Source organism: Meleagris gallopavo, chromosome 5 (genome assembly GCF_905368555.1).
Source record: "Meleagris gallopavo chromosome 5, MGAL_WU_HG_1.1, whole genome shotgun sequence".
Lineage (NCBI taxonomy): Eukaryota > Metazoa > Chordata > Aves > Galliformes > Phasianidae > Meleagris > Meleagris gallopavo.
In genome coordinates, this window is record NC_139408.1 from 33,901,217 (window position 1) to 33,912,634 (window position 11,418).

Here is an 11,418-nt window from a genome sequence, read left to right on the forward strand (position 1 = left end):
GCTAACTCTGAGATTCCTCTACACCTTGGTCCTCACCCATAAATAAGAGTACTATCACATGAATTTGCTGAGTTTTCTTATGAAAGTGAATTCAAAGAGCACGCTCCTAGAATACTCCATATCCCTTCCTCTGCTTAATCAAAACATAACACAACATTTTAAGCACCTTGCCAGCAAACTTCCGTGCAACTTGAATAAGTTAAAGTACCAGAATTTCACATTGAAGTTGATACATTAAAAATTTGAAGAAACATTTTCTGGGAGTAAAATTAAATTTTGTTTTGCTTTGTTTTTAAAGAAACTTGAATGGTCCTAAAAATTTTAAGAATTGTTGCTCTGCATTTCATATGCTACCCTTTAACCTGCATTTTATTGCTCTGGTCACACAGAAAAGCCTGACTGCAAGAGAATCTTCACCTCAACTAAACTTATTAAGAGGAAAGTTATTATACTGTTCTAGGCAGGTAAAATCACATATGCAAACTAAAGGTTATTTAATAAGTTATACATAGGCTTTCAATCTTACTATATTAATAAATTCAGATATACAATAATCAACCAAGAACTCAAACCTAATAAGACCTATCAAAGAAAAAAAGCAGCATGGAGTCTGAATTAAATGGCAAAGCAAGTAAGATTGATTAAAGAATTTATCTTATGTTTTCGAAATACTAACACTTCCGTACAATTCAGGCAAATGATTCTGGATTCAAATGATTTGGATTCTAATGGATTTGCCAATACAATGACACATTCTTATTTCAGCTGCAAACACTGATAACTCCCCCAAAGAGTATTTTGTTTTAAAAAATAAAAAAAACAACTGTATGTAAAGCAATAAGAAGAATTTCAGTATATCCATAGAAATCTGATGATGCTATCTTTGCGTTTTAACTATAATTAATACTTAAGCTGTTAAATAGACTTGGGCAAGGAAAAAAAAAGAGCTAAACTACTCTAAATAATTGTACAGCATTTATTTATTTGAATCAAGCTTTAAATTGCAAGTTAAAGTCTCTAGTAAGATTCTCACTCTAAAAAGCTGAGCAGTGAGACAGGCACCGCTGTTCATATCAGGACTGTGCATGTTTCAGTGGCATAGCACTTTAAAGTAAGTTTGTGCCCAGAAATTTTTAAAAAACACCTGTCATCTTCCCGAAAAAATATTGCATCTCACTTCACCCTACTGGCATTATATACTGCTCGGCAAAAGTTATCCATTCCACTTGAAGGAGTGGCAGCCCAGAGAAGGCTGCAATGGGAAAGTAGGCAGTATGCACTCCCAGAAGCACAGAAACAGTGAGAGATACAGGGTTAGGAAGAGATAAAAAGTAAATCACACAAACTCTCCATAGTTTACTTTTCTTCATGTTGCAGCTACTGACACACTGAGACAATATTTAAATCAATTTCAGGAGAGGTGAAGTCAATCTGATTGTTACCATCTACATACTTGTAACAGAATAACTCAAATGCTTGGTGCCACAGTGACAGCATCTGTGTCTGTGCATGCCAGCACTGCTCCCCACACCTGATAATTTTGGCAGGCACTTTATTTTAGCATCATAACTCCTGCACTAACCAATCTGCACTTTGCTTTGTACCTAAAATGTAAATCAACAAGAACATAAACAATCCGGGCAGAACCAAGGCCCAGTAATTTTTAGTTGACAGGTGTTAACAGTCAGAATTAATTCTTTCTTTAATTAATGGACAGTTAACAGAAATGCCTTCAGGCACTGGATTATCTAACTTAACAACAAACTCATTTTCACCTTCAAAAAATACCTTTCATTTTTAACCTTACAGTTACTCAATCTTCAACAATATCCATCCAGTTTTACCAAGAAACAACCACCTTTGCATACAAGCATCAATTCAAATGCCATCACTCAAATCTCTGTTAGCTATTGGACTATCCAAGAAGTAATATTTCTTACTACTCATGAACCCCTACTACTCCATGAAGAGTCTGAATATCACACGTGCTAAAAGAAGTGCAATGATCCATCAAACTTGTTTGAATAGAAGCTCCCAAGACTCTGAAGCAGGCATGTTTCTAAAAAGGGTTTGAGTGAGCAAACAAATGCAAACCAAATATATAAATGAAGCTCTCTTTACAATTAGGGCTGTTTGAATACATATGCATTCTTCCTTTGGTATGCATTTCCTGAAGATCAAGTCATGCAAAATAAACCCTATGTCTATTTTCATATCTTCAATTCATTTTGCATCACCTTTAGAAGAAATAGTACTTCTGATGTGACTTTTACAAACAAAAGTTAATAGTAAGATGCTAAGCAGTTTGACATATCAACACATGGTCTCTCTCAGTGAGACTACAGATAGCTTCAAGAATCTGTTACACATTTTAATCTGTCAAAATGAAGGTTATTAATGCCAACATTCAAACACAAAATACTTCCTACATTAGTCAGTGTTTCTTCGTCAAACTAACAAGGTTTCTCCACAATATTCACAACAGAAAATCAAAAATTACCAAAAAAAGCATAACCTGGCCAAAGCTGTGACATTACTGTACAGCAAGTATTTTGAAGACATTTACCAAAGACATCAATTTATTGATATGCCCTATGCAAAGTAATGCTAAAGTAATCCCTAACGATTTCTTTCACTCAACATCAGTCTCCCAGGTATTTTTCTGCCCAGACCTCAAAGCTCACTTGAATATATGCATTTATATTTATACACACGCAAGTCCACAACTTAGAATGCAGTGTGCAGCAGGTTAGACAATTACAAACAGATGGCCAAGCACAAACTGAAGCGCAAAGCAATCAGAGCAACTGTAAGAGAACTTCAAGGAAGTCTTAGAATTTACACAGCAAGGGTTCTTGCTGGTTTTCTTCTTGTTTTTTAATTTTTCAAAACCAGCTACCGAGAGGTGTATTCAACAACACCTCAAAAAACAAGCAGGCTGCTGTGCTTTGATACAGGCCACCAGTACTTTGGGTTTCTATTTTAGTTAATAAATAGAAAAGATACTGCCTTTCTGAGCAGAAACTACAGCAGTATTGAGTACATTTCACCTATTAGAGCACACACAGCACTTACTTTACTTCTAAGATTGCAATTTAATACTGTGAACACGCAAGATTTTACACAAAAATTAAGGAGTCAACAAAAAATCTATAAATTCTGTCTTCCAACAGGAAAGTAAAATCTTGGGGCTTCTCTGATAGGAAAACTGGAGCACCTAAAAAAGATTATTTTCAAACCAACACTGATACAAGCAGCATTACTTTAAAACTGAAGTCACTTAAAGCAATTCAGCATTTAGACAGTCCATATTTCAATCAGCTGCATTTGTACTGGATCACAACTCTGACAAAAGCATTTTTATTTTTAAATAAAAAGAAAGAAATCCCATAGTTCTATTGGTAGCTTAATCTAAGGGTCCAGTTCTGCATCTAAGTATGATGATTAAGTTTGTGTGTTCTTTCCATCAAAATTAATAACACTAGTTTAGATTACAGAGGAACGCATTTCTCAACTCATTTATACTTCTGTGATTACATATAGAAAAGATTCCTCAATAGATAGGTGTTAGCTTTCTCTTTTTCAAGTGGAGCACCAGGCTGTGTCACACCCCTTAAACTAAACAATTTTCTACTTCAAAATCAAAAAGCTTCTGAATATTTCTAACCCCCAGGGAGAGAAGAATTAGGCTACCCTTCAAGACTTCATTTTGACTAACCACCAAGACTGAATTCTAAATAGATCATTTGAAATGTTATTACATCAGCTTTTTTTTTTTTTTTGGTCAAATTTTCAGCATTCTTCTTGAAATTACTACAAAAGAATGGGACATTATATCGCAGTGTTGCCCTTGCCCATTCTGTACAGATCACAAGTCAGGAATCACTTCCCAATTTCCATATTTACATCTTCCATTTGTAAAGTAATAGATTATTCAGATATCTCTGAATTTTTTTTAGAAAAAGAACTCAATTGTTTTCGCGCAATTTCATCCTAGGATGCAGTTTCTCATTCTGTCACTATTATTTGTACTTTCCACGTATCTCCTAAAAGCATAAGTCCCATCTTACAAAAAAAAAAAAAAAAAAAAAAAAGGTACAAATCTCTGATCATTGCTGGCTAAAAAAAAAAAAAAAAATCTCATCCTGTTGAAAAACTCCAGGGCATTTTTTTTAATATATATCTAAGATAGAAACAGTGTTCTCTTTCCATGAAAGCTACCACTACAACTAGTAAGACTAATTATACACCGATGGTAACATCAAAAAAAAATATTTGCTAAAGTTAAAGACATCTATGCTGTCAACATCATTATACTGGTAGATTTTTAAAATGAAGTTACATTGTTAAGTTATGCTGTTAGTAATTAACTGCCACATTTAGAGATTCATTAGACAGCTAACACTAAATAAAACTAGGATTATGCTCTCTCTAACTCTCAGTTGTAGTACAAGAGTAAAACAAAGCTGCACATCTTGTAGTGTAGCAGGCACTTACTATCACCAGAGAGTGGAAAAGTGAGGGAAAATGCCAAGGTGGCAAGCATCCTCAAGGACACACACCTCCTTTTCCAAAACCAGGAATATCCACTTTTTACATTTAGAAATATGGAATGGGAAATTATCATCTACAACAGATCAAACACAGTGAGCTAAACTAACTTGTTCTAGCCATTAGCACTTACGCCACTGCTTATGAATGTATCCAGTAACACATTCCCTGGGAAGACTGAAAACAAAAAAACTCCGCAACTTCAGGTGTTAGAATACGAGAAGCCATCTACACATACACAAAAGGATACAATACTACCGAGACTGAAGAGCTTCGTAAAGTCAATAGCAATGTTGATTACATTTAAATCTTTTGCTGTCAAGTTAACGGGGAAAAATATTATGAAACAAAAAGTTAAAACGCTTCTATACAATATATATGTAGTGTAACACATTTTATGAGAGGTACCATAGAAAGTTGAGGAGGAATAGGTATTTTGCAGCTCATAAATGTTAATCCTACCTCATGGCACAAAACAGTGCCAATGCTTACTAATTTACACCACTTATCAGAGAGGGAGCAGCCAGTAGCTCTGCCTTCTGCCAACTCAACTGTATAAACCTCGCTAAAGCTATGAAACAGAACCAGTCTTGTAAAACTTGCAGATGTGTTTACATTTTCTCCTTGAATGCTTCCAAATGTTGAGTATGACTCATGAGTTTGGTCACTACAATTTCATTTATTTGAGATCACTGAACAAAACACGCATGTACCAAAAACCCAAACAAATAAATCACTCTTATCTTGGAAGTAAGCTTTTTCAGTTTAGCTACTCCTGAAGCATTAACAGTTCAAAAGAGTCTAGTCTGACTTACTAGGGCTTATTCTTTACTTTCTCATAGTGCATTATATGAAATATAAGCAAAAGCTGTGTGGTGGCAACCATAGCATCAAGCAACAGACTGTAGTATTACCCTGGGAAGATTTAATTTTGAGATTGTTTTACAGACAAAAATCACAGCTTTGAGTTGAGTACTGAAACTGAGCATTCTCTACCACATAACACTGACAAAGCTTTTTTTTTTTTTTTTTTTTTTTAAATAGTGCTGCATGACCATCAGTGTCAAATGTGCTACCAGTCAAGGAGCGAGCATAGTTCGGGAAAATACAAAACAACTTAGGGGAATGAAAGAAACTTTATCTCTCTTTTTTAAAATCTGTCACTTGCAGTAATCAGGAAGCACTTCATGTGTCTGAAATTCCTTAAGTTCATTCTCTACTTCAGAATCATTTGAATTAGCACTGGAGAACCACAGTGTAACAGATACAGCACAAACACAGACATAAACATGCACAAGTCCTTCAAAAAGGACAGGAATACACATATCCCTCAGTAACATTAAGTAGAATTTAACCCAGAAATATAATTTTATCCTCAATTTCTAACAACAGATTAATGCTAATCAGCTATTTCATAAAATATTACAATGGTAAACAAACAAAGGCCCTACAGACTGCCCAAACTCAAGGTGGAGATCCAGGAATGGTCCCAAAGAACAGCCAACTTCATAACTGGCTCTTAATACATGTTGGAGTTGCACAGATGCAGCAGGAGGTATCATTAAACAGCAAATGCCATTGAGCTACTACTTAGAATAATTCAAGAACAGCCGGAGTGCCAGAATCTAACCGATATGCAAACAAAGTTGTACACGTATCCTGAAGATTTGTTAAATCCCTTCTCATCAATTAGAAAAGACATCGTTATCACTTCCACTAGCTTCTTAAATGACAAAATTATGAAAATACAACCCTACCTCAACACATACTTTCAGCATGTAAGAAATAACTAGGTACCAGGTACTTCACAAATAAAATAAAAATCCTCAAGGTAAGATTTCTTACATGGCCATTAAATATGCAATGGCAGTGAAATTTTAATTCTCCCCCAAGAAGTCTTCTGTGCCTTGTCTAGAGCAAGGCTGTGTGTAAAAGAAAAAAAATCATCAGAGCAACTTAATGAAATTACAGTTACGTGCTCCACTGCCAAAGAAGTGTGATTTTAATCCAAATAGTTATAAAAGAGTAATGATCACATAGTAAAATAATTTCAGTATCCAGTGCTGACAGAATTACTTGGAAGCAGTATTCCAGGAAAAAAAACCTACTCAACTCCTATGCAGATTGACACCTTCAAGACCGCACAGCTATCCAGGTATTTCTTATTCTACTTCTGTATGGTTGCATAGATAGCTTAGTGTCCTAATTCTTCCGCTATGTTCACCTGTCTGTAAGTGGTGAATCTTGCAATAAGAATTATACAGAAAGTTATAGATTAATTCCTTAAAAAATATTATGGGAAGGATTAGACAAACAGAAAAGTAAAAACATTAGCATTTAAGCCTAAAAGAAAAAAAACAAACCAGAAGTACTTTAGAGCTACAAATGATATTCCAATTTCTTAATGAACAAAATGGAATATTAATAATATATCTATATTGGCAGGACAAAACCTTAATCCTGCTTATCTTGAACTATTTCAAGAGATCTCCTCATTTCAAACTTGTCTAAGTATCCTTCTCATGCTATATAGCAGTTACCTTTTAATTAAAAATCACACCATCTCTGTATAGCTAATTTATACACAAAAGGAAGCAGCTCTGAATGCTTTTCCTTTCGAAGTCTTGCCAAGGAGCCTATGAAGAAGGCAGGATGTACCCCCAGACACAGGCTTTCAGCTTCACACAAAGGGCACCTCAAGTTCTCCCAGGGGCTATCTGCCTCTAACTCTGAACAGCTTCCGGAAAGCCACACTTCTCTCTACCCAAAATACACAGAATTCTCAAGTCAATGGGTTAAAATGCAAAAGGGACTAGAACTCCACAACATACATGGCTGCTCTCACTATCAGCTTAGAGAAACGATTGACAAATGAAAGTTTCTAGTTTTTGAACTTATCTACACTACAGTGAAAAAATTGCATTATAAAACAAAGTTTAACTATTTGTACAGTAAAATGTATGAGTAAACAACCTGTATTTACATAAAGAGGTACTTCAGCACTTATGCTTCAGCAAATGCCTTAATGACTGGCACAAATAGAAGCCAGACATTTCCAAAGCACGTGTTACTTGCATACCTCACAGCATTTACAAGTACTCCCAAGTCAGAACGTGGATCGACTTTTTGCAACTTACTTCACTGCACTTTCCACTAGTGTTGTTTAAATATTTTTAAGGCGTGTTTTAATAGGTGAGTTTTACTTCAGATTTACTTCAGATCTGCTGGGATACAGCTGATAAACACACATGCAATTGAAATACACTGTGCATTTTGCTACAGTAGCATCTGTGTTTCCTATCATCTGCAACCTTTGTGCATTCAATCTCATTTAATGCTCTCAAATCTCCATCCGGACTGTTACTTAAGAAAAAAAAATTAAAACTGCACTGCAGGTGTATTTTAAAAACAATAAAAACAAAGCATATCAAGAGAGATTTTAGAGGTCAAAAGAATATAACAATGGCTCTCTCTGGTCATACCAACAGACCAGGATACCACTTTTAATCACAGCCAAACAGGCAGCTCCATGGGAATAGAAGAAAAACAGAAGCATCAGAAAATATTCCCAATCTCCAGTAACTTGTAATCCCAGAGCAGCTCATGCCAGCAGCAGCACCTTCAAGTACAGGCACCCTAGGACTTCTCTTCCACGACCTCATCTAAACACTTTTTGACCAAAGAACACTTCAGCAGCTACAAACTCACTCTGCACAAAGTGCTACTGATTCCAAAAAGCTGTCTTTTTTTTTTTTTAATACTTTTTTTTGATTTTGTACCACGCTTCCTTGATGTCAGCTGAGATGCAATGATTCTTTCTTCACAACGTGAAAATGATTATCATTCTGCAACCCTCATCACTTATTTCACTTCCAATTTACCATTAAGGAAAGGTGCTTGCAAAAAGCAAGGTGATGTCTACGCTATCTGAATAACCACTCCCTCAAGAACAAAATACTCCTAACATTTCCATTCTGTTGCTCAACTAAGTAATAAAAACAAAACCAAGTTCAATGCAGACAAGTGTTTCAGCAATTGCTCACTGCTATACTTTGTAAATGCTTTGAAAATTGCAGAAACACAGCACATACTCTGAAAACTCTCTCATCTAGTTCACCACATTTACACATTTATGTATGCTTACTTGTCTCCAATCATATCTAAAGGGCCTAATCATAAAACTCCGTTAATGATCTGAATTCTACATCCCAGAAAAAAGAAAAAAATCCACATTCAAGGATAACCTTTTCATTAAATGTATGTTAAAAATGCAAAACGTTAAATAATAGAATGCTCCTGTAATATCACTAAATAGTTGGGGAAAAAAAGCGTTTGTAAAATTAGATGAACTAGGAACCAATGTTACTGATGGTGTCATTTTATATTATGGAAAATGTAGTAACAAACATATCAATCTTTACACACTTGTGTTAGAAGAATAGAAGGATGCATGTTGAGCATACTGAAACTGGAATTGATTTTCTGAGATTTTCTGATATTCTGAGAATTGATGTTTCTTATTCTTGCTGTTAAAAACCACCTGGAAGTAGCATCTGCTAAGTTTCCCTCAATGCATCTTAGCATGATTTTAAAGTACAGATAGTACCATCTTCTAGTTCAGAAGATTGAAGAAAGTGCTCTTCCTAATTAACAACTAAGATCTGAATTCCATTTAAATGTCTCAGCCTTCAAGCTTACAAAGAAAGTGAAATTGACTGGTTTTCCTGGGTACCTGAAAAGTTGCAGGATGATCCTATGAAACTCCTCCTTGGCACAATATTATGCTACTCCCCATAAGTTTCTGTAGTGCAACTCCAAAGTGCTTTCCCTACAATTTTTGATTTTATCTTTTTTTATGCAACTATGAAGCCACCTACATATTCAGTACAAAACTCATTTTCTTTAGGAGGTAACACCCAATCACAATGGTTTGCTTTAACTCCTCTAAGCATGTTAGACATAAACATATTAGACAACATGAACTGCTTGTATCTCAGTATAACAGCAACCAACATGAAGGTCATTACACTCACAGATTGAAATTTCAGCTGTGATTGCACAATACTGTTATACTGAGAATCATCCTCTTTAGTTTGTAGAACAGATTCAGCTTATTCAAGAGCTCAACATATTAAGTGAGGCCAGATATTTCCTTGCTATGCAACAGTGAGGAAACACTAATAAAGTTACTGCGGCAGTCAGTACTGTAAGTGAAGGGAAAGTACACTACAGTTTAAATACTAAAATCCAAGTATTTGACTTCTCTATACTTGATGCTGACTGGGACGCAGATTTGGCAATAATTAGTGTTTGTCACTGACAAAGGTAGAATAGCCACATACCTAAACAGTTTGAGAAGACAGTGAAAAATTATTAACGTGTGAGATTCAGAATCTGACACACACGTGGACTAAAGTACGCTGGTACAGAACTTTTTCAGATCCAAAGGACTGAAGCTCAGTTATTATAGCTGCAGTATAAACCTCAAGATGATGAAGCAACTTGCAATTGCAATTAATTCTAAAGATGTGTCCCATACGCAAGTATTACAAGGGATCAAAAAGTTCACAAAAAGATCCAAGAACAAAAAACAAACAAAAGCTTATGGCAGACCTTATGCCTATCTGCCCTGCCCCCACTTGTAAAGAGGGGGCTCTTACTTGTCACCTGAACCATGCAAGAAAAACAAGGAGAGGTGGGAAAAATCACTCAGTGGTTCCCATAGGTTTCTATACTCTGGATAAAAATCTCATTCTTTGGAAAAATCTTAAGCTCAGAACAAGGAAATAAAATGACAAAATTTTGCTAAGTCATTTGGTTTTCCCCATACTTTTCATAAAGTATCATTTGCAAAGTTATCAAGTTAACTTAAGAAGGAACCTTTAATTACTAAAGAAAGAAGAAACTACCTGCACGGGCAAGAGCTACACCTAAGAAACGTAATTCTCATGCTTCTTGCTTCCATATTAATTACTACTATAGTGCTACCAAATTTTTTTTCCTATTCAACTCAGGAGGCTGCACTCAGATGAACAACAATCACAGTGGCTTCAAAGGGCAAAACAGTTGTTTGGGGTTCAAGATGTCAGGGCTCTATTAGTCACAGAATAAACTGGGACTTTATTACTTGAGTTGCAAGACCAAAAAGTAATTATATGCTATAAACATACATACACACACACACGAAAACCATAGGACTGGTTTCCATACACATCTTCCAAAAAATATTCTCAACACAGTTCCGTGTTGAACTTAATCACTATAAAAGTAGACATCTAACATGCAAAGGGAACACACTCTCCCTGCCTCATGCATCACTCCTAATCACATTTCTATCCTGGGCTTCTGAAGTTAGCCAAAAAAACAAACCAAAAAATTCTCCTCATGCAAACAAACTTGGCAGTGAGCATGCCTCCTGCTTCCCATGACCTAACACACACACACACACACACACACACACACACACACACACACAGAGTGCAGCAACACACACAAAGCCAGGGTCAGAACTAGGATGGCAGATTAAAAAATAAGCAAATGAAACATTGTGGCTGTGGATGACAAATGACAGTTACAAAAAAAAAAAAAAAAGCAGCAGACTTGGCAGAAACACATCACAGTATCTAGAGGCCACATGAGTTCACACCAGCACTTTCCAGTCAGATAGAGTTTTCAACATCTCAGAACTGAGCTTTACATTTATAGAATGAGGTACTTCACTGTGAAGTCACAAGCCTATACATAAAACAAGTACTTCAAGATGGCCTTGCTTGCTAATGAACACCACTAAGTGATCTATTTACCTATGAATACAGTACTACACTACTTTGACACTACAGAAAATATGAGAACCAGTCCATTACTTTT

The 11,418-nt window shown here is 35.6% G+C and overlaps 1 protein-coding gene across 6 annotated transcripts in view; it reads right to left on the minus strand.

Annotated features, from left to right (window-relative positions):
• STRN3 (striatin 3) overlaps positions 1-11,418 on the minus strand; it is a 54,564-nt gene that overhangs the window by 41,100 nt on the left and 2,046 nt on the right. The gene's annotated exons all lie outside the window — the stretch shown is intronic.